The sequence below is a fragment of the Chiloscyllium plagiosum genome, chromosome 33 (genome assembly GCF_004010195.1).
Source record: "Chiloscyllium plagiosum isolate BGI_BamShark_2017 chromosome 33, ASM401019v2, whole genome shotgun sequence".
In the NCBI taxonomy this organism is placed as follows: domain Eukaryota; kingdom Metazoa; phylum Chordata; class Chondrichthyes; order Orectolobiformes; family Hemiscylliidae; genus Chiloscyllium; species Chiloscyllium plagiosum.
Window position 1 is genome coordinate 13,897,218 of NC_057742.1, and position 24,982 is coordinate 13,922,199.

The window sequence follows — 24,982 nt, forward strand, 5'->3', positions numbered from 1 at the left end:
CATTTAGGAGGCATTTGGATGGGTATATGAATAGGAAGGGTTTGGAGGGATATGGGCCAGGTGCTGGCAGGTGGGACTAGATTGGGTTGGAATATCTGGTCGGCATGGACGGGTTGGACTGAAGGGTCTGCTTCCATGCTGTACATCTCTATGACTCTATGACTTGGGCAATGTTCTGGGGACCTGGATACGAATCCCACCATGGCAGGTGGTGGAACGTAAATTCAATAAAAATATCTGGAATTAAAGGTCTGACGATGATGGTGAATCCAATGTTGATTGTCCAGAAAAACTGATCAGGTTCACTAATGTCCTTTCGTAAATGAACCTGCCATCCTTACCTGATCTGGCGTACATGTGACTCCAGAGTCACAGCAATGTGGTGACTCTTAACAGCCTTCTAGGCAATTATGCCTGGACAATAAATGCTGGGCTAGAGACACACTCATTCCATGTATGAGTACAAGAAGTTGATACAAAGACAGGGCGAGGGTAAGGAGTAAACAGTAGTTGGGAAAAGAGCCCAAAAAGGGAAACAAAGCTGTTTCGCAGAACACCTATGATCTCCACAAAAAAGATCAAGCTTGCAGTTGCCTGCCACTTTAATGCACCCATCCTGTTCCCTGGCCAACATCTCTGTCTCAGGCTTGTTGTAGTGCTCCAGCAAAGCTCAGCACTAACTGGAAGAACAGCACCTCATTTTCCACTTGGGGAACCTGCGGCCCTCTGGACCATATATCGAGTTTAACAACCAGAGGGTTGGAGCTCTCCCATGTTCTTATCCCAACCTCCACACATCAAGCCTGTTTACCACACAGTTGGCTATTATAGACAACCACTGTTAGCCACTAACAGTCCCCATTAATAGTTATTCACCCTTCTAGCCAGATTGTTATCCATTCCTTTGACTGTCCAACAGTTCTCCTTTTTGGGCTCTATCCCCACCTATTGTTTACTCCTTACATGCCTCCTCCCCAACTTCTGCATATAAACTGACATTTTCGCAATTACCGTTGGTTCGAGGAAAAGCCAATCATCCCGAAATGTCAACTGATTTTTCTTCACAGATGCTGCCAGACCTGAGCTTTTCCAGCAATTTCTGTTTTTGTTTCTTATTTACAGCATCCAGAGTTCTTTTGATTTTTACTTAGAAAAATAATTAGCATCTATTTTTCTAGTTTGTGTAACAAACAGACATCTAAATCAACACAAACTTTGCAATCAATTCTTTTAGTTAAATTTACAATTCAAACAAAATCTCAAAACAAGTATGACAGAAGTTATTGTGCAAAATACGAAGGGCTGCAGGTATCCAATATGAAACAATGAGGTGATTATTTTACAATTCATCATCAAAACCGAACATCTCCCCAAAATACAGGATTCTTTAATCTGAAAGGTAAGCTTCCTAGATACCACACATGCCGAAGAATTAATTTCTCTACCTCCACAGACCCCATCAGTTTACTGACCTCATTAAGCTGTTTTACACCATTAAGTCTCTAATGCTTCAACAGTCTACCTAACTACCCATCTGTACCAGTAAAACAATTGACAATAATACACGAGATACAATATTCTGTTCAATAGGCTATGTAATCGAATTAGAAAATTCAAAAAAATTGCAAACAGAGGCAAAAATATTTTTGCAAAGGTACATGGAGTAGCAACAAATTTTCAAACGACAGCATTAAATGTATCCCACTACAAACATGAAGCTGAAACCAAAGTACAGTACAGTTTAGGAATGGCACACCATGTAGCATTTCAACTGAGTTTTACTTCTTTCATTGGCATATTGGAACATTCAAAACAAAATGGTTGGCATCTTACAAATTTGGTCAAACTGATCAATGAATACATAAAAGCACACAATTTACAATTGTGGAGTTTCACAGAAATATTTTGTTCCACAGGAATCTGTGTAATTTGATAATTAAAATTCTATTTGTTTCAACTGAAGTAGCAAGGAAAAGCATCAATACAATTTAACAGATGATCTTTGTGTTATAACATTCCATAATATCAGAAAGTACAAATCAAACCTCATTCAAACCTTAATCACACAGGCAGCATAACAATGTGCTTCACAGCCTATCACAATGTTAACTCAAGAACCTTGAAGTAACTGTCAACTTTAGGAAAAACAACTCCACGTCTGATAATAGGATTGAACTTCAAAACAGTGAAATCTGAAAGCAATCAGACAAACCTCCACAAGTCACAAACAGGCAGAAGACATTGAGCTCACCTAATTTAAACTCCCTTTCAACATATTGTCATGTAATCTTCAATGAGGGACTTATCAAGTGCCCGTTAAAAGAAAATAACTTTATCGACTTATTGAAACTTGATAACCTGCTTTCAGTATTTCAAATGCCCAAGTACTTCGATTGAAGACTTCTAGTTCCTATAGTTAATTTCAAGATTTCATTATTGATCATAGTTAATCATTGTATAATCTGAAACAGATGTCCTTTGGCATTGTCATGTTCCATTGCAAGAGACTCACATTAACATTCAATAATATATAGAATCCAGACTACAAATATCTGAGAATCAAAAATATCATAATTGCGCACAATTTCTATTCCTCACTGAAACAGAACACTGGATGAGCAATTTATTTAATATTTTTCTCTATGCAAATGCTATAAAAATGACCAGCAGCTGCTTATAGCAATGAGACACAGATTAGGAAGTTATACTTCACATCTCTCCATTGTTATACCATCGTACCAGTACAGATATCTCCATTCTTTAGCATTCAAGGTTGATTTTTTTTCTTCATATCAAAAATGTAATGAATGAAGCATGATTGTTTTGAAATGCTTTCACAATCATAGCATGCCCCTTACTTCTCTTCAAATAAAAGTTGCCATCTAACATTGAATCTCAGATTCCAAGAAAAAAATCAAGATCTTCACAGTTTCAAAATCTAACAAAACCAAAATTTCTAGATTTAACTGGAATTCTGTGATCATTTGAAAGTTTTATTTGATTTGTCCACTCAATAGCAAACATGGTTTGGAAATTCCACATTCAAAATTGAAACAATAGAAGACTTAGAAAAGCCAGTTAGTAAAAAGGAACTACAGAGGAAACTCGATTATCCGAATACCAATTATCCGAAAATCGGATTATCCGAAGGAGATCTCGAGGTCCCAATGGAAACATTACATCAAAGACGTGTTTCCAACAGTTATCGCATCTTTTGCTTATAGTGATTAAACAGGCACCGCCTCCAAATGACGGTCTGCCCACCCTCTCTCTCTCCGCACACTTTCCCTAGAGTTCTACAAAGGGGTGTATCCTCAACACCCCCCTTCTCCAGATAATCTCTCCAACATTGTCCTGTACAGGGCAATGATAGAACCTGTCAAAAAGTAGAAATAAAAAGTTGTGTGGGGGGCTGTGGCTGTGTTTGTGTGCATGCGTGCTATTTGGAGACTTACCCCACAAAGGAAACTGCAGCAGTGTTGTTGTTGGGTGTCCAGAGCGGTTGCCTCGGAGAGGGGGCGAGTGTGTACAGGTTTGGGAGGCAGGCGGAGGGCTGTGTTGGACAGGGTTGGGGGCGGTGTTGGACAGGGTTGGGGGGCGGTGTTGGACAGGGTTGGGGAGCAGGGGCAGTGTTGGACGCGGTTGGGGGCGGTGTTGGACAGGATTGGAGGCAGTGTTGGGGTCAGGGTTGAGTGCGATTTTGGATGGTGTTGGGGGAGGGGGTGGTCTCGCACGCTGTGTGCTGCTGCTAGTCTCCTGAATGGGGAGCAGACTTTAAAAGCTCCGTGCCCCAAAGGAAAGGCATTTGATCAATTAACCAAATAATCGATTACCTGAACGAAATAGTGGCCACTCATCAATTTTGGATAAATCAAGGTTCCCCTGTATTATATTTTACTTTAAAATTTTAACGCTTACTCTTCGGTTTTAATCAAGTAATTATAGAGTATAAGTAAAGGCAATTCTTCTTGATGAGCTCATTATCTCAGTTGATGGTTATACTGGACAAGTCAGATTCCAGAATACAATGTGGCTGCAGTGGTGGTCAGTCACTGATCACAGTCACACAAAACCGGGCAATGAGGTTTGAACAAAAGATCGAACATTTATTGTAGTTTTTTGAAAAAACTAGATATAAAGACAATGTGGAATGAGTCACTTCTTTCCAGCTCTGATGACCCCCGCAACCTAAAGACTGTCCCCCTGCTGGAAAGGATACTTTTTCCCTTCTGAACGCAACCAAAACTCAATCTTTGAATCCAAGCTCCCAAAATGTCAATAACAAAACGTTTCACCTCAAGTTTCCTCTTGAAATTGTTCTTTAGCTTCTTAGCCACTTTAGCATTGTAATTCCCAAGTGAAGGAGGGTTACACTTGAAACGTCAACTTCTCTACCTCCTGATGCTGCCTGGCTTGCTGTGTTCTTCTAGCTTCCTGCTTGTCTACCAAGTTTATATTGGAGAGCAGTTTTGGAGCAACCTGACCAAGTTTAAATTAACTCATGGGCCAGGCTGCATCTATGTAACTGTTCTGAACTGAATGTGTCAGATTACACTTCAATCATACCCCAGTTACTAAAGAACTCTTAGCAACAGAGACTGGAGGGAAAGGCAAGTAACAGCAGACTATGGAATATTCTAACAACCGAGGCAGATGTCAAGGGCTATCACTCGAGCCTCACTTCAGGAATTCAGCTCATTTGCCCATGTTTGAACTATGGCTGCAATGAGATCAGGAGCTTAGTGGCTGTGACAGAATTGAAACTGAATGTCGCAGAGCACACTTTTGATAAACAGGTGGTGCGTGATAACACTGCCGATGACATCTTTCATCACTTTACTAATGAGAGTAAACGAGAATTGGCCAGTTTGGATTTGTCCTGTTTTGTTTGAGTACAGGACATATCTGGGCAATTTTCCACATTGTTGGATAGATGACAGTATTGTAACTATACTGGAAGACCTTAATTAGGGGAATAGCAAGTGCAGAGCACGTTTCTTCAGTACTTATTGTCAGAATGTTGCCATGACCGATAGCCTTTACAGTATCCAATGCCTCTAACTGCTTCAAATTTCATGTGGAATGAATCAAATTGGCTGAAGACAACTGGTATCTGTAATGCTGGGAGCCACAAGAAAAGGCTAAGACGGATTATCCATGTGGCACTTCTGGCTGATGTTCGCTGCAAATATTTCTGCCTTGTCTTTTGCGCCGCTTTGTTAGGCTCTAACAACAATAAGATTAAGTACATTTGTAAAGCCTCCTCCTCCAGGTGAGTTGTTTAATTGACCACCACTATCCTGGCACCAAGGCAGCCAGAAAGGAACTGAGGAATGGACTTAGGAGAGCAAGAAGGGGGCATGAAAAAGCTTTAGTGGATAGGATTAAGGAAAACCCTAGCGTATTCTATATTTACGTGACAAACAAGAGGATGGCCAGAGTGAGGGTAAGGGCAATCAGGAATAGTGGAGACAACTTGTGCTTGATTAGAGATGATCAGCATGGCTTTGAGGGGGGGCAGGTCACACCTCACAAACAGTATTGAATTCTTTGAGGATGTGACCAACACATTGACGAAGGCAGTTCAGTGAATGTGCTGTATGTGAATATTAGCAAGATGTTTGCTAAGGTTCCCCATGGGAGACTCATTCAGAGTGGGTGGCACAGTGGTTAACACTGCTGCCTCACAGCGCCAGAGACCTGGGTTCAATTCCTGCCTCAGGCGACTGACTGTGTGGAGTTTGCACGTTCTCCCCGTGTCTGCATGGGTTTCCTCCGGGTGCTCCGGTTTCCTCCCAGAGTCCAAAGATGTGCAAGTCAGGTGAATTGGCCATGCTAAATTGCCTGCTGTGTTAGGTATAGAGGTAAAATGTAGGGGTATGTGTGGGTTGCGTCCGGCGGGTTGGTGTGGACTTGTTGGGCCAACGGGCCTGTTTCCACACTGTAATGTAATCTAATCTAGAGTCAGTGGTGGTATGGGAGGTCCTTAATGAATACTTTGCTTCAATTTTCACTCCTGAGGGGGATCTTGTCATTTGTAAGGACTTGAGAAACAAGCTGATGTGCTCAAACAGATTGATATTGAGGACGAGGATATGCTGAAAACTTTGAAAAATATAAGGAAAGACAAGTCCCCAGGGCTAGATGGGACACATCCAAGCTTGCTACAGGAAGCGAGGGAAGAGATTGCTAGGTCTTTGGCGCTGACCTTTGCTTCCTCACTGTCCACTGGAGTAGTGTCAGATGATTGGAGGGTGGCAAATGTTATTCCTTTGTTCAAGAAAGGGAATAGGGATAATCCTGGCAATTATAGACCAGTTAGTCTTACGTCTGTGGTGGGCAAATCGGAGAGATAGCATTTGTGATTAGTTGGAAAACCACAGCTTGATTAGAGATGATCAGCATGGCTTTGAGGGGGGCAGGTCACACCTCACAAACAGTATTGAATTCTTTGAGGATGTGACCAAACACATTGATGAAGGCAGTTCAGTGAATGTGCTGTATGTGAATATTAGCAAGATGTTTGCTAAGGTTCCCCATGGGAGACTCATTCAGAAAGGAAGGAGGCATGGGATACTGGGAAATCTGGCTGGCCCATAGAAGATAGAGGGCGGTAGTAGATGCAAAGTATTCATCCGGGAGTTTGGTGACAAATGGTGTTGCGCAGGGATCAGTTCTGGCACCTCAGCTCTTTGTGATTTTGATAAATGATTTGAATGAGGAAGTGGAGGGGTGAGTTAGTAAGTTTGCCGATGACACGAAGGTTGGTGGGTAGTGTGGAGGGCTGTTGTAGGTTGCAACGGACATTGGCAGGATGCAGGACTGAGCTGGTGAGTGGCAGATGGACTTCAATCTGTAAAAATATGAAATGATTCATTTTGGAAGGTCAAATTTGAATGCAGAATGCAGAGTTAAAGGCAGGATTCTTGACAGTGTAGAGGAACAGACGGAACTGGGGGTCCATGTCCATAGTTACCACGAGGTTGCCACCTAAGTTGATAGGGGTGACAACAAGGTGTATTGTGTGCTAGCTTTCATTAGCAGGAGAATTGAGCTTAAGAGCTGCAAGGTTACGCTGCAGCTCTATAGACCCCTGGTTAGACTACAACTGGAGTACTGTGTTCAGTTCTAGTCACCTCATTATATGAAGTATGTGGAAGTTTTAAAGAGGGTGCAGAGGAAATTTACCACGATGCTGTCTGGACTGGTAGCCATGTCTTATGAAGAAAGATTGCAGGAGTTAAGATTTTTCACACTGGAGCGAAGGAGGATGAGAGGCAACTTGATAGAGGTGTACAGGATGATGAGATGCCCTTTCCCAGGGCAGAAATGGCCATCACATGGGGGCATAATTTTAAGGTGATTGGAGGAAGGTTTTGGGGAGATGTCAGATGGAATGCATGCCAACATTGGTAGTAGTGAGAGATACATAAGGGACACTTAAGCGACTCTTGGATAGGCACATGGATGTTAGTAAAATGAAGGATATATAGGTGAGTTTCATCTTAGAGTATGGTAAAAGTTTGGCATAATATCAAGGGCCAAAGGGCCTATGCAGTACTGTTCTATGTATGATTAAATGTGGTAGGACTGCAGGATTAGATCTGATCATTGGTTGTGGGATCACCTAACTCTGTCTATCACTTGCTGCTCATGCCGTTTGGCAAGTAGGTAGTCCTATTTGGTAGTTTCACCAGGTTGACACCTCATTTTTAGGTATTCCTGGTGTTGCTCTTAGCATGCCCTCCTGCAGCCTTCACTGAGCCTGGATTCATCCATTGGGTCCATGGTAATTGGATGAGCATGAACATTTTGAACTCTTGCCACCTTCACTGTTTCCTCCCAGTGACGTTCAACATGGGACAATACTGATTCACCAGCAGAGGAAAAACAATATGTTGTAATCATCAGGAGGTTTCCTTGCCCAAGTTAAACCTGAAGCCATGAGAATTTATGGGTCTGGATTCCAGAACAACTCCCTTCCAAATGTATACCACTGTGCCACCACCTCTGCTGGGTCTTTCCTACGGTTGGGATAGGACACAACCAGAGATGGTGATGGTGATGTCTGTACGGCATGATTCCATGACCATGACTACATTAGGCTGTTGTTAGGTTCTGTGAGACAGCTTTTCCAATTTTGGCACTAGCCCCAGATGTTACTAAGGAGGACTTTGCAGGGTCAACTCGTGCCGCCGATGCTGTCGCCAGGACTGAGCTCTTCACCACGAGGTAAGAAAACTAAAAACAGAAGAGAAAATTATTTAAAAAACAGAAAAGAAAACCAGATGAAGAATATGAACTCCAGGCTCAGATGCCCTAATCCACTACCATCTTACTAGAACTTACCAGTTCTGGTAAGAAATAGTAAGAGTGTCCATGATTAATTTAAAAAAGGGATTAAAGTACTATGCTTTAGTCTAGCCTAGAATGTTCTACTTTGGCTCCAAGTTCCGATATTACCTTCTAAAATATCCAGGATTTCAGCCTCATTGCAATGCCAAGTATCACTATTCGTAAATTAATATTGGGAACCAAAATTACTTGGCACAAATGCTAAAGTATATCATCAATGATATTGTGCAAGATGGCAACAAAGATTCATTATTTCAAGATAAAAGCATCTATCAAAAAGTTTGGCTCTAACTGAATTACAATATCTCCTAAATAACCTATTCAGAAAGGTTATTTTCAGCTGGGTGCTGAACTGGGCCTCAGGTGATAATATTTCTAAAACACATAGCTGAAAATGTATTAAAATCAGTCTTTTCTGCATTAAAAACTTTCTCACTTAGTTGTCCATTATAGCTTAATTTCTACTGTAATCTCCTGCATTTTCTTGGCAATTTGCTCTACCTCTAGTTTACAACTGTAAACATTGGTTTCCTAAATCATTATTTTACTTATAACACTAATATTTGCCTCAACTATAATTTTACAGATTTCAAACCCTGATTGACAGTCAACATTAGTTATTGCTGAGTTCAGATGCAAAAGGTTCAACTTTTATTTAAACATACATATATTAATGATCCATTAACGATCTCCACAGTCATTTGCCCATAACAGAAATCAAAAATCTCAAACAGAGCAAATCTATTTTATCAAATATCACTTTGAATGCATTTCAATTGATCATGCAGGGTTTAGCTATTTTCACCCCTAAAAAGTGTGCTAGACAAAACAGCCTTTTAACCCTTGATAATTGAGCATTTAAAAAAATAATTAATTTAAAATGCAGCAATTTTTAATAATTAAAATGTGTTTTAAAATGTGGGAAAAATTTGATTGCGAAATTTAATAAGCATGGGAAACATTTTCAATTCAAACAAAAAAAGTGTTAACTTTAGCCAGTAACATACTTCAAAATGAATGCTGGCAAAAGCAGCAGAAAACGCAGAAAAATTTAGTAAGTCACATAGCACTTTTGGAGCTAACATAGAAGTTAACATTTTGTCAAGACTAGAGACTGTCAGCCAAGCCACAACTGCTCCCATTCTCTCAAGACAGAAGGTCAGGTTAAAACTGCTAAGCCTTGAGAACAACAATGTGATAAGTTGAGAAAGATGAGGAAGGTTAACCTGCGTTTGTCACACAGTTTTGGAGGATGTCATTTGCTACTTTAATGAAGCTTATTTTATTTTGGCAACAGTAATGAAAATCTTTTTAATAGGATTCAAACAGTTCTCAGGGGAAAAAATGGCATAACTTTGAAGGGCAAAACACATCAAAAGACTGCAAAAAGGAATGGTATATTGGAGACAGGGCAGAGAGGACAAGTTTTGGTTTTTTTTGAATAGGGGTATGGGCCTTGATATGAAAGAGAGACAGACAAAACTGCAGGAGAGAGAACTGGCATCAGTTAACAGGGAAGCCAAGAGTGGAAATTGGACAGTCAGTAGTTTAGTGGGAACTGCACCAATAGATTAAGTGGTGGGTCCCATATACCAAAGTTAAATTTTGAGGATCATGGAATGCAATGGTGAACTTCACACCTTTTCTTTCCCTGTAATTTTGTCTCCACTGAAAACCATTTTAAGTAACTCTCTCCTGCCTGTCCACAATGCCCTTCAATAACATATACAAGAGACCGATGAACTGTAAAGACATGACCTTTTTATTCCCACATCTCTGTTGCATCTGCTCAGACAATGGCATTTTCTACATTGGTCTAAGAATTTGGTCATGTCAGAGTGAAAAAGATCTACTATTGGTCTATGAAAAATGTAGTGCCACTGTTACCAAAAGTCCTCAACATGCTTTTATCACCTCTGCATTAAGATTTCCCCACATTTGCCTTGCTGGCATCTCCACCTCATCGAATTCTTCTAGAAATCAGCTACGCTAGCCAATTTTACAGAGTGCTCCAGTCAGCCAGCACTTACCAATTCTTGCTCAACTACAGTTTATCCGAATGACACGGGTGGGAAATATTTTGTTGGATAATCGAATGCCAGGTAACACAGTTTAGCCAAGCATCGGGACCTTGAGATCTTGCCTGATAATCAGAAATTCAGAAAATCGATTGCCGGTAATCGAGGTACCTGCATACATTTACTAATCTTCAGAAGTACCAAATTCTAAATCCTTGTCACCTTCAAATGATTCCACAGCCGAATTCCACTCTGCCCTATCTTTACAACCTCCTCCAGCTCATATCAGCACCGTTAGGTGTCCAAACCAGGTGTCATGCAACTCCCCCATTAACTAATGATCGCCATTACTGAACCTTAAGCTGCTTCAATTCCACTGTCTTGACTATCCCCTTCAGCTTCCCCTGTCTTCAAAGTCAGGGTCAGGTTCCCTTTTTCACTAAAACATTGTGGGATACTTGCTAGAATAAAAAGTTGTTTGGTAAAGTGACTCTAATAGGTTGATACAGTTACATTATAAAATTGAGTCATCTAGGATTACATTGCACATAGTGACCACAAAATAGTATGCTTAGCCAGACTACTATCTATTTATTTCTTAAATAAATTGTTTGCAAAATGAAATAATAGGTTGTAAAGCAAGCAGCTGCCACAAATATATTGTATTAACACAATTTGTAAGTAATTTGACACAAGCCTTTTGCTCCTTTTTTTTAAGAAAGGGGCAAAACCCCAGTGACATTGTACTATTCACCACGTTTCACAACTTGGCATTTTTGTACAAATAAGAGAAAAAAAGTAGTAGCAACAAAATTTTACATGGTCAATAAGGACTTCAGATATTAATTTCATTTGCAAATGTTCCAGTGTACCATTTCACAAATTTTCTATTATGCTCAACGTAAAAAAGTACTCTGATTGTATCTGTCTTGACTGATTTATTGAAGACTACTATTCAGACATAATGCTCAAGTTCCAATTTGTAACACCAATGTTACCATCTCAATAGCAGAAAAAAAGTTGTGCTGTCGATGCTGGCTGTAAAATTAGAGTGCAGACCAACTGCAAAAAAAAAGTTTTATTTTCAAATCTTCCTGTATCTTACAAAAGGACGTATACACTCTTCAAAGCAGACATCTGAAGAGTGTGCTTCCCTTGAGAAGCAGCGTTGCAGTTCAATGAGAGGATGTAAAGCAAACATCTACACAATAGAACACAAGTTTCAGAAATCTGAAAGGATTTAGAGTCATAGAGATATACAGCATGGAAACAGACCCTTCGGTCCAACACGTCCATGCCGACCAGATATCCCAACCCAATCTAGTCCCACCTGCCAGCACCCGGCCCATTTCCCTCCAAACCCTTCCTATTCATATACCCATCCAAATGCCTTTTAAATGTTGCAATTGTACCAGCCTCCACCACTTCCTCGGGCAGCTCATTCCATACACGTACCACCCTCTGTCTGAAAAAGTTGCCCCTTAGGTCTCTTTTATATCTTGCCCCTCTCACCCTAAACCTATGCTCTCTAGTTCTGGACTCCCCGACCCCAGGGAAAATACTTTGCTTATTTACCCTATCCATGCCTCTCATAATTTTGTAAACCTCTGTAAGGTCACCCCTCAGCCTCAGACTCTCCAGAGAAACAGCCTCAGCCTGTTCAGTCTCTCCCTATAGCTCAAATCCTCCAACCCTGGCAACATCCTTGTAAAACCTTTTGAGCTGAAAAATGTGTTGCTGGAAAAGCGCACCAGGTCAAGCAGCATCCAAGGAGCAGGAGAATCGATGTTTCGGGCATAAGCCCTTCGTCATGAACCCTTTCAAGTTTCACAACATCTTTCCAATAGGAAGGAGACCAGAATTGCACGCAATATTCCAACAGTGGCCTAACCAATATCTTGTACAACCGCAACATGACTTCCCGACTGTACTCAATACTCTGACCAATAAAGGAAAGCATACCAAACGCCTTCTTCGCTATCCGATCTACCTGCGACTCCACTTTCAAGGAGCTATGAACCTGCACTCCAAGATCTCTTTGTTCAACAACACTCCCTAGGACCTTACCATTAAGTGTATAAGTCCGGCTAAGATTTGCTTTCACAAAATGGAGCACCTTGCATTTCTCTGAATTAAACTCCAACTTGACAAAAGTTAATCAGAAGACCTTACCTGGAATTCCTTTAGCATTGCTTTGGAGTGTCATATTAAGAAATATACGAGTCATGATCAAAATACTGCATCCTTTCACCTGTGATCAACGTTCTCTTAAAATGAATAGCATGAAAAATATGCAGAGATTCAAAAGATGAGGGAACAATGTTGGTAATGTTACTGAACAAGTAATCCAGAGGCTGAGACTGGTTGTAAAATTCCAACTCCCACTAAGGCAGCTGGGGAAATACAAATACAAAAAATGCTATTTTCATTAACATGCACCCTTATCCAGTCTGGTCTACAACAATGTCCTAACTGATATCATAAATGGTGTTACGACACAGGGTAAAGTCTCTTGCTAAATTTAAAACCAGCAACAGAAAAAAGATTTGTCCCATGCAGTAATCTGTAAACATTCAAGAGGCCAAGAACTATTTTAAGTAAAAATTATCTACTTTATTTCTTAAAGTATAACAGAGAATAATTAAGTAACTACTATTTACAATTTCTTCCTCTAACCTGTCTTTTACCTTCTCTTCTATAACACTAGTCCGATAAAACTCCCAATTAAGATTTACAAGACCACTTCTCATCTCAAAACCAGGTAGCTTTCATTCTTCTATTTGGATCTTCCTCTGTCTTCTTTTCTTCTTCTTAGGAATTTCTGCATCACAGGTTACTGATCAAAAAGGTATTTTTAAGAGAGCTATTTTCAGACAGTTTGCTTACATGCTGGGCTCGTCAGTTCTCCTCTCAACTATTCAATTTTCCACGATCTTATACCCCCAAAACAATGGATTATATCATTGGCTTTTAAGATTGTCAATATACTCAATTCAAACTGAATTGGAGTTTGATATTTTTCTGGGTATAATTTAAACTGATTGGCCGAATTCAAATTTGTTTCTGTCTCCAGGCAACGAGCTAATCGAGTTGTTTGATCAAGTGTTACATTGCTGCCTTATTAAGAACACTTGGTGCTGTGTCCGGTAGTTCTGCTGCTTTTAACTCAAAGTATATCCACATCTTCTTAACAATGGCCCATCAAAATCTCAGTTGTGTCAAACCAATATAAATACATACATGTGTTCTTGCACTGCATGACCTGCAATAATTCGAAAAGATGGCTCATTACCATATTCTCAAGGATAATCAGGTTTGAGCAAAAGAAATGTATGCCTTTCCAGTGACACACTCATTAAGACCGAATAATTTTTTAAAAATCAGCTTAAAGCATGTCAGGGTTCAGCACACTTACAGAATGGCATTGTATATATTCAACGTTCAGGTCTGCCTTCAAAGTGCATGGAAAGGCTAATTCATCCAAATTTTCACATATATATGGTTTAAGCAATGGACAACTTGCTGTCTGGAAAGGAGACAGAGTTCCTTTTAGTGTTGTTGGCTCATGTTTGAATTTGAGCTTGTGACTGGATTCCAGCCAAGGTGTTGAGACTGAAGATTTCTGTTAGCCACGGTTAAGAGCAACCTGTTCAGGCTAAAGGTGGTGAAAATATTGAAGATTAGCCAAAATACTTTGGGCCACAGGACAGTGTCTGATTGAAGATAAAGTCCCATGAATTCATCTATCTGAAAGATGGTTGCTTGCCCAGTCAGAGATGCAGCCAGAGGAAAACGGTGGCTGCTGAAATACAACACTCCCAGGGACATTCCTGCTTCGCCAATGTGTATATCCCAAATCGAACACGGCGATCCAAAATACTGCTGCTAGAGATCATTTTTCTAGTAATGTGTAAACAGCCTAAATACACAGCTGCTGTCAAGTAGCATGAATTCGTATGTTAAAGGCGCAGGAACCAGAGTAAAAACTTGCCATTTGCAAATGAGGAATATGGAGAATACCTAACCTATTGTTGAGCAACATTAATTAATAAATCAGATTCTATTAGGAAAGAAGCGATCATGAAAGAACTATAGAAATTAGGTGTGTTCAATCACCAACCAGTTGCTCTAACCAACAGTTTATATTTTAGATCAGTGAAATGCAGATCTGTGAAGTGCATACATTTATATGTGTATATTTTAATAATTATTTTACAGTTTAGATTTTCAACTAGTGGCATGTGGAATTTGTATAAGATTTATTTGCTGGTATTTCTGGAGTCATGGTTCATAATGTAATAATAGGCATTTGTCCGCTTGGAGGGTTTTGCAAGCAGACAGGGTAAACATTGAGGAGCATTAGCTTGCTTTAGGTTCAAAAAGATCAAGAGTTTTTGTATGTGTTAACAAGCCAATAGCTTGGAAAGAATTTTGTTTCAGTTTGCAGAAGCGTGGTGATTGAAATGAGGTTGGCCAATTGGCTCTCGGAGTACAAGTTCCCTGATTGGAGCTGTTAACCTGGACCATGAAGGAGTCCTGACTGATAGCTATAAATAGGAGTCTAAGGGATTCTCCTCCCTCTAAGGACTAGCTCTGAACTGGCTGGTCAGAGTCCACGTACTGTGCACGTGTGAATAGAGGAGGACTTGGTGACAGGATACCAGCCTCCACAGAGTTATTTCAGTGCAGACAAGAGAAAACCGTACGCTCCTGAAGAAAATTCACTTGTAGTTGTTTGAGTTGGGGTAAGTATTTCTAGCACAGTGCCTTTATTTGGGATCTTCACTCAATTGATCCTGAGGACTGGACCCATTATGGAAAGTTTTTTTTCAAATTACATGAGAGCAAATTAAAAGCAATGAGTAATTCTTCTGACTGCTTGCAGACCCGTAGCACTTGCGTTTGTGAGAAGCCCAACAGTCCCTGAGGCACCAGATAACTAAAACTTTTTGAAAGTTGATGGATTTAGCTGAGGGACGTTATGACCCCAAGCCTCCTTTAATTCCGAGATGCTATTGGGATTTTTGACAAGGTTAAAACAACTGGGAGAGGCGTATGATTTTTGGCTAACCCTGAATGAGATGGCAAGGAGTTTGTGGAATTATGCAAAAGTGGACCATGCAAAAGTGCCTACGAGCTGAAGCCCAAATAGACTTCAAAAAGGCACTACGACTGGCTTTGCCTGTAGAAAATGTGGTAAGTGGGGCATGAGGGCTACACAGGGTATCCCAAAGGAAGTCGACACCCTCACCAGGCTGACTGAGCTTGGAGAACACTTGAGTGAAGGCATCGCAAAGGCTCATGCAGGGCATGTGCTGAGCAGAGGGACCCTAGGTCAGCCCACAGCTAAACTCCAAAACAAAGCTGAGCCTCAGTCAAATGGCGAAAAATGTTTTTCAGGATAAATGCTGGCAAGCCATTGTAGTTGCTGCTGGTATGCGAACAAAAAAGCAGTCCCTATGACGCCTTGAGTAAGGGAATTCCTAGACTGGTATCCTGGAGAGTGCACACTCTAGAGAGTCTGGTTTGCAACAGTTCAATTGTTTACCAAAGCAGAACCAAAGTAAATGTCTGGTTAAATGGTCACCCAGTTCTAATGGAGGTCAATATTGATAGGGCTGTATCAGTGACTGCAGACAAGATTGCATTCTTTGACAAGATTCATTCTGGACTCCAACCCCTAGCTTTATGAAAGACCTCGGTTAGAGTGAGAACATATAGTGGGGAATCTTTTACAAATTAAGGGTAAAACTTTGGTTTCGGTCTCCTATGAAAAGCAGCTGGTGTAGTTACCACTGATGATAGTAAAAGGCTTGGGCCCAAGCTTGATGGGCAGAATTGGCTGAGAAAGATTCACCTAGATTCAATTAGAGTATGGCTACCTGAGTGAAGTCCTAATTAAATACCTGGAAGTTTTTCAGGAAGGTCCATGGACTATCGAAGGAACCAAGGCTACCTTACATGTTGACCAAGAAGCAATTCAGTAAGGCCTGCCAGCATCATTCAGCATATTCAGACAGTTCCATACCTTTCATTGTCAAATGGTCTGGCAAAAAGAGCAATCTAAACATTGAAGGCAGACTTAAAGAAACAGCCTACAGTTTCACTCAATTCATAACTGTCCTGGATCCTGGTTGATTAAAGAACCACCCCTCACACATTACAGGGATAGCTCCAGCAAAGTTGCTGATGGGGAGAATACTGCACACCAGGTTAAACCTGGTATTCCCAGAACCCAGTAGGAGGGTGCAACACCATCAGGAACGCCAATGCAAGCCACATGCCTCCTCTAAGCAAGAAAGACAGTTTAGTCTAGGGGACAAACTTGGTGTTGAAACCATGGAAATTGCCCTGAATGGGTGTAAGGTGAGGTCCCAAGACATACAAAGTTTGGTTAGGTCATGCAGCCGTGAAGAAACATGTGGATCACATGAAAGCTGCTACTTCACAAACAGAGCAGGAACATGTCCAGCCCCTCAGAATGGCTCCAAAAAAGTTGCCCATAACCTTTACATCTAGTGAAGAAATCTGAGTCCAAGATGGGTGCTGCCAGTAGCTTTGATACTGCTACCACCTGGAGAGAAGAAAAACGTCCCAGAAACCATAAAGAAAGAACAGGCCTGGACTTGGCACGGGAAAGATAGGACACTAGGTTGGCCAGGTGGATCTGATTGAGTTCCTTGATTTGGGCTGTTAACCTGAGCCAATCAGGAAGTCCTGGCTGACAGATGAACAGGGATTCTCTTCCCTCTAAGGACTGGCTCTGAGCTGGCTGGACAGAGTCCATGTTTTGTGCACATGTAAATAAAGGGTGCCTTGGTGGTGAGAGATAGCAGCGTCCCTGGAGTTATTTCAAGAAGCCATGGCTTAAATTAAATGTGGGAAACAGCTTCACCTTGAGTAGAAAGTTAATTCACAAAAGTTAGAAATTAGGCTACTTTAGCATAAGGATTTTAGTTTTAAAGTTCCAGAAGAGAGGTGTTTCCTTCAAACCCTGAAAGAATAATTCAAAAATCTAAGCTCAGTTGTGAGACTAATCAAGGAAGCCTAACAAACACAAAATCAGAAATTTAAAAAAGCATAGCCAAGTCAAACTTGTAAGTGTGATAAACAAGCTAACTCTCAATGGTGTCTGAGTACTGTAAAATGGTGTCAGGATAGATGGGATTTTGATTTTAGTGTTTCCAAATCTTTAAGATAATGTCATCTGTAAATAGTTTGGTTTATTCCATTTTACCCTTACTTCTCCACAAATTTCTGGTTTATTAATATCAAACCTGCATTTTTACAAGATAATTCACTAAAAAACAATCAACTGGGCAAATATAAAAACAAAATAACCTATCAAGCCAGATTTCAATCTGGGATCACACTTCTCCAGACATAATGTCAGCTAGGATAACAAATGCTTCAAATCAAGTTTCTTAGACTAACAGGAAAATACAAAAGTTGCATCGAATAAAGACAAAAGAGAAGCAACTAATAGGCAGATGGCTTACAGACCCAATATTAAGTACAAACAGGATAATGAAGTATTCAAAGAGTTAGTAGATAGCATGCCAACATGGCCCAATTTTATTTTCTGTTTAGGATCCAAAATCAATGACACAGAGCAATGAACAAGAAAACATCTTTTAAAAAAGTTACCCAAATCACTTCTTCACCCTAAACGTAATAGCATCCTTAAACAAAACACTCAATTAATCCCTCAAAAGTTAGACTGTAACCTCAGCAGCACATTCAATTAAATGCATTTTTAATTAATCATAAATTAGTTTTCAAACTTGTGCTTGAAATCCTTAGCTATATGCACAATTATCAAAGACTGCAAAAGAGTTCACTGTTAGATTTTAAACTCCCTATCTTTTAGGAGGCTCAAAATTCACTACCAGATCCACTGTTGGCAACATATACGAATATAAAAATAATAACTGCGGCATGAGAGTCTGAAATATGTTAAACAGTTCCAAAAGGGAAACAACAGGGCATTTTTAAAAAACCCAAATGAACATAATTGGACTCGCTGACCAAGATTTCAGTCTGAAAGATTAATAGTTGTTGAAATCCAGATTTAGGATCACTATATGGAACGCAAAAGAAAACAACAAAACTCAAAACGGTTTTACACAGAGTCCTCAATGCAAAAATCAGAACATGAATTGTTAGAAAGCATCAAAGTAAAGTATAAAATTGTAAGAAATGCTGCATAAATTATCGGGAAGATAATATTGTCTCTCAAATGATAGTAAATCCTTTCTCTTAGACTATAACAAGATTAAGCTTGAGTAATAACTACAATGTTTAAAACAAATTCCACACTTAGATTATGTTCATAGGCTACTTTAGAAATTTTACTGTGGTGCAATTTTACTGTGGACAGACTTAAAGTGACAGGTGCCACTCAAGCCCATTAAATGAATAAAGACAGACCCAAAGAATCTCCATAGCAGAAGAAGACCCAATAAATGGCAATGTGCACCCAACGTTGACATTCGTTTTGCAGACTAAATTAAACTTGAAGTGGACTTCTCGACAAGTAAATTCACTTAGATTATGATGTTTCAGTTGTGACTGACACATAGACCTCATTCAACCAATGGTATTGAAATATAAACACAAATGTGTTCAGCAATACAACAAAGACCAGAAGTCATTGCAAGTCAAAGATGACAGTTTGAGGGGGCGAGTTGCTCCTTGCAGAAGCTTCAGGCTTGCCCCACAACTCATTAAAATCAGTGCAGATAGGAAGTACATATTATCTGCTGGAAGTCAACCTCCAATGATAGCATCAACCTTCTTTCCTACTGTTTTATAGAAGGTCCATCATCCCATGGTTGCTCCCGGACAGATAATGAACACAAGCAAATGCATTCTGACCACAAGCATGAAATTAGTTTCTATATGTATGCTGGTGACATCTAGTTCTATCGCTTCAATGCTTCGCAATCCCACGGCAACTTCCACGCTGTCAGATTCCTAACGGTGTTAAACCTCCAGCCAGACAAACTCAGCTTTTGAACTAATAAGCAGTGATCAAAAGCATGAGGAGGAGCACAATCACTGCATGACATAAGTAAGTGAGATAAAGGCTGATTGAGTACACTAACCTTACTGTCTGAAAACGGATTCAAAATTGATTCAGTATAGGGGGTAAAGGTTTTGACAGGGTTTTAAAGGCAGAAGTAAAACTTGTCAGAGCGAGAGATAAGTGAGAGGATAAAATGGCATGGATCAAGAGGCCTATCTGCTGGGAAGAAGCCGATAGGGGAATACTTGTTGTCTTTAAAGTAAAAGGAAGGACTTCAATTTGTTTTTTAAGCCTCCAGTGTTGTTTTTCCTTAAATAAAAAACTGCTCCAGTATTATATTAACAGTTGTTGTAAAACAAAAGGAAATAAAAAAGAAAATATGACAGTGATGTGTAAAGGGCAGGGAACTGTAAATAGTTTCTATGTTAAATCAAATACGACAGCGAGGCAGGACAACATATGTGTTGCTACTGCAACATGTGGAAGCTGCTGACACTGAGATTCAGAACTAACATCGGTAGTAAGCTCTTGCAATTCAAGGAACTTCTGATCCTAATCAAGGAGCTGAAGACTGATGTAGACATTGTGCCACATCAGGGAAGGACAAAGTTACCTGGTCACTTCACCCCAGAGAGTAGCCACAGCCTTCAGAGCGGGTCATTCAAAAAATTGGTCTGTGATCAGAAACAGTAAGGTGACTGCAAATGAGGTGCCTTGGCCCCTGCAGCTGAGCAAAAATTATGAAGTTCTTGCAAGCTACGCAGCAAAAGTGGGGACCACAAGGAGGATAGGCGAACGGACCATGCTGTATTGTTACAGGGAACCATGCAAGAGTGGGAAGAATGTATTGTCATATCAGATGGTATATTTATGGGGATAAATACAGTTCTTTGCAGCCTTGAGCAGGATTCTCAAAAGCGCTGCTGCCTGTGTGGTACTAGGGATAAGGTCATCTCTGGGCAAGAGAAGAATTTGGAGGGTGAGGGGAAGGTTTCCGAAGTCATCTCCCACATTGGCAGAACCAGAAAGAAAGGATTTTGAAATATTTTTTAGTAGTTCGGAGCTACATTCAAAAACAGAACCTCCATGAAGTCAAGGAATTAAATGTGTGGCTCAAAAATTGATGTGGATGGAATGGGTATCAGTTCATCTGGCACTGACAACAGTACTGAGGTAGAAGGGAATTGTTCTGGTTGGATAGGCTTTACTTAGACCGGGGAAACAATATGGTAAAAAGGCAAATTAATGACTCTTACTTGAATGCAAGAGCTTGCATAAAAATAGAGAAAGCAAGAGAGAAACCAAAGTGAACACAAATCTGTCAGAATAAGGCCAGGGAAATAATAAGGAACCAGGATTTGGCAGAGGCCTAGGAGTTGAATACTTTGGTTCAGACTTAACAGTAAAACAATACTAAAAACATTCTAAAGTTACTAAATCAAGGGGCAAAAGGAGAAGAGGAAAGAAATAAAACTATTGTTAGAGCTCTAGCTGATTTTTTTCATTATATTAAAGAACGGTTTTGGTTTAGATCTGTGAACTAGGAACAGTGGGCTAAAGATGACTTTTGGACTGAAAACAGACCAAACCAGCTTTTGTTTATTCATGAGGCCAAGCTTAAGTTAATTTGCACATTTGTTCCTAATCAAAACATTCTGCAGATGCAGTGTCAGCAGGGAAGAACATTGTTTAAATAGATAGCAGAAGCAGGCTAGTAATGAGGACTGTGTCTGGAAAATAGATCTAGCAAGGCAAAAGTGAGGACTGCAAACGCTGAAGATCAGAGTCAAGATTACAGTGATGCTGGAAAAGCACAGCAGGTCAGGCAGCATCCAAGGAGCAGGAAAATCGACGTTTCGGGCAAAAGCCCTTCATCAGGATGAGGCAGAGTGTCTCTGGGGTGGAGTGATAAATGGGAGGGGGTGGAGCTGGGGCGAAGGTAGCTAAGAGCACAATAGGTGAATGGAGGTGGGGATGAAGGTCACAGGTCAGAGAGGAGAGTGGAGCGGATCAGTGGGAAAGAAGATTGGTAGGTAGGACCGGTCATGAGGATGGTGCTGAGTTACAGGTTGAAACTGGGGTAAGGTCGGGGGGGGGGGAAGAGAAGATATGAGGAAACTGGTGAAGTCCTCATTGATGCTCTGGGGTTGAAGTGTTCCAAACAGAATAAGAGGCATTCTTCCTCCGGGTGGTGAGGGAGTGGCGGTGGAGGCGGCCTAGGACCTACATGTCCTCGGCAGAGTGGAAAGTGGGAGTTGAAATGTTCGGCCACGTGGCAGTGGGGTTGATTGGTGCGGGTGTCCCAGAGATGTTCCCTAAAGTACTGTTTGGAAAAGACGTATGCTCAAGCAGATGACAGATGTTGAATGGTAACTAGGACATCATGGAGCAGAGGATCAGCAAACGGAGTGGCCAGAGTTCAAATTGGGTTTTAGACTATTTCCTGTGTAAAAAGGAAACTGGCTGTTGATGCTACAGCATGAAGTTTTGAAAGCTCCTTTCGTAACTTCCCATGAGTAGCTCTTGGAAGCTCAAGAGAATAGAAGACTAATACTGCCTTTATCTGAGCAAACTGAAAAGATGATCTGATCGACGCCTTCAAAAAATCAACCAAGAAATCATATATACCTGTGGAATAACGCACTGTGAAAATCAAGTAATCTTGCCAGTTTTCTTGTTTCCTTTAAATATGTTTATTTGTCTCTTTTGCGTGAATGAGGTTGAAAACAAAGGAGCTTTGGGTTTAGAGCACAGATCAATCAGTTTACTTTAGATTAGATTAGATTAGATTACTTACAGTGTGGAAACAGGCCCTTCGGCCCAACAAGTCCACACCGACCGGCCGAAGCACAACCCACCCATACCCCTACAATTACCCCTTTAACCTAACACTACGGGCAATTTAGCATGGCCAATTCACCTGACCCGCATATCTTTGGACTGTGGGAGGAAACCGGAGCACCCGGAGGAAACCCACGCAGACACGGGGAGAATGTGAACTTCTGTTTATAATACAGGAGCTTTAGCAGAGTAAAGGTAAACAAAGACATAGCAAATTGTTAAAGATAAAAACCAGTGTCTGTAATTGATTATTAATTTTGAGGATGTTTGAAAGTTTTCATTTTACTGTGTTGCGAATACTGAGGTAGAAAGGCTGTCTTGATTTGACAGTTTGTCTCTGGGTGGTAACACTATCACTGGAGAAACTAATGAGGCTAAAGACCAAAAAGTCCCTGAACCTATTGGGATGGATATTCAAGGAAGAAGCTTCAGAGATAGAGACAACACTGACAGTAGTCTTCTAAAAAGCCTCAGATTCTGGATATGTCTCAGAGGATTGGAAAATTGCCATATAACACCTCAAAAGTAAATTTGAGGATGACAAAGTTTGCAGAGGGATATGGACATGTTAACTAAGTGAGGAAAAGATTGGCAAAAAATGTGGGACCATGCCAGGTTCCGCACTTTGGCAGGAAGAATAGATGAGCTAAAATGATTTAAATGGAGACAGGCTGCAGAAAACTGCTGGACAGTGTGTTTTGGCCATCCTCATCCAAGAATCATGAAAAGCTAGCTCTCAAGTTCAGCAGGTAATAGGGATGGCAATAAGAAGTTGGCATTTACTTCCAAGGGAGATTTTGCTAAGCTATACAAAGGTATTAGTCAGACCATCACTGGAATACACTGAACAAATTTGATCCTATTATCCAAGGAAAATTCACTGGCATCGGAGGTTATCCAGAGAAGGTTTACCAGACTGTTCCAGGGTATGGAGGGACTATGACTAGGAGAATTTACAAGAATGACAGCAACCTTCTTGAAACATACAAAACTTTTAAAGGACTTGACAGCATACAAGAGGAGAGGTTGCTTCCTTTCTGGAAGGGTGCAGGATCAGAGAGCATAAGAGGTTACACATTTAAGACAGATGATGAATTTCTTCTCTCAGACTGTAGTGGAATTCTTTTTTGCAGAGGGCAATTAAATATATTCAAGGCTAAGATAGAAAGATGTTTAATCAATAAGTGATTCAAGGCTTATCGGGAACAATGGAGTAGAGGATCATCAGCTCAGCCATGATCTCACTGAATGGCCGAGTAACTCGAGGGCGAATGGTATACTTCTACTCCTGTGTCTTATAGTCATATAAGTCTTTCCTGTGCCAAACAACTGACTTTTCCCTTGCACCATTGCAAGTCATGCTCGTTTTTGGTCACTGCTAAAAATTATTTTTGTGGATTTACTGATATTTACCCTCCAACACATCGAAAATGTTTACCTGCATTCCATCTCGCAATAAGCCTCAATCACCCATGTCATCTGCTTCCCAACTGTCAAAATATTCAATCTCCTGTTGTCTTATATCCCTGATCACATTCTGATTCTCCCTCTCCAATATCTAGAATAGAATAGCCTTTGTCGTCTTATCTACTCAATGAGTGTATTGAAAAGTTTATACGTCACAAATTATCCCTCTTTTCTTAAAAAGAAATTACACTATCATTCTCTTCCTCGAAAAACACAGTCTTTGTTTTTGGCCTTGCCTCAATCATGAATCACTATTCCTGCCCTTTATCCTGAAATTAAGCATCCATTTCCGTCAGTTCTCCACAAGTAACAAGTACATAGAACTATGCAAGGACACCTTAAATTTATGAGCTCTGCTTGGTTTTATACAAGATACCATCCTTACAACTTCTAAATAAAATTGGCTACATTAGCAATTATTCTATATCCAGCTAGAGAGAACAATCAAAACTCTGACTTGCAACAATGTGACTATTCTCACTGTAACAAAAACAAAGCAATTGATTACATTTCAGCACAATTTTCTGAGACAAGCAAAATTCAGATACAATTTTAGCCAGTCATGGAGAACTGCCATAAATACCAAGGAAGATAATCATCCAGGCTTGGAAAGTAGCATTCAAAACAAGCAAGTGTTGCTTACTGCCACACCATCATCATCTGCTGGTATGGTATGCAACACTCCTTTCTCTTGTGCCATTCTCACACACCCACTCTAACTTATCTGCAACCACTTGGTGACATCCATCATCCTAGTCTAGGTGGATGCCTCCTTCGGCTGCCCTGCACTTTGCCCTCTGTAAATTTTCAGCTCTAACCAAATAGTCAAAATATCAATACACTCTAAGAATTGTTTTTGGCTCTTAAAGAATGAAGTGGCGAGGATGCTCTGAACATTCTCATGGCAGAGTTCAGCATTTTAGTACAAAAGTCAAGGCTTAAGTGTTGCAACTATCTTCAGTCAAAACTGCTGATGGAAAATCCATCTCAGTCAGCTGAGGTTCCTATCATCATGACCTACAGTCCTCATCTAAAATCAATTTATTATACATGGTAAGCAACAGCTGACAAGTCAATGGCCCTCTTTCATGCAGTTTCATCCTCCTGTTTTGCTTAATCACTACTGGATGGGGTTTTTTGACACACTATTATGTAATTCTACTTTATCTGTTTCATATATGCATTCCTGGTGCCAAAGCAGCTAGCCAGAAAGAAGAAATTTCAACAGGCAGTTTGTTTCTCTATTGTTCCAACCTGCGTGATGGGACAAGGA

The 24,982-nt window shown here is 40.4% G+C and overlaps 1 protein-coding gene across 4 annotated transcripts in view; it reads right to left on the reverse strand.

Annotated features, from left to right (window-relative positions):
• The window catches only part of stat5a (signal transducer and activator of transcription 5a), a 144,463-nt gene that overhangs the window by 77,008 nt on the left and 42,473 nt on the right, over nt 1-24,982 (reverse strand). Inside the window, exon 1 of one of the 4 annotated variants that reach the window (XM_043674970.1) lies at nt 4,296-4,318. The exons of the other annotated variants lie outside the window; for them this stretch is intronic. The gene's annotated coding sequence lies outside the window, so the exon portion shown is untranslated. Of the gene's footprint in view, nt 1-4,295; nt 4,319-24,982 lie in introns of those variants that run through there. 4 annotated transcript variants of the gene reach the window in all.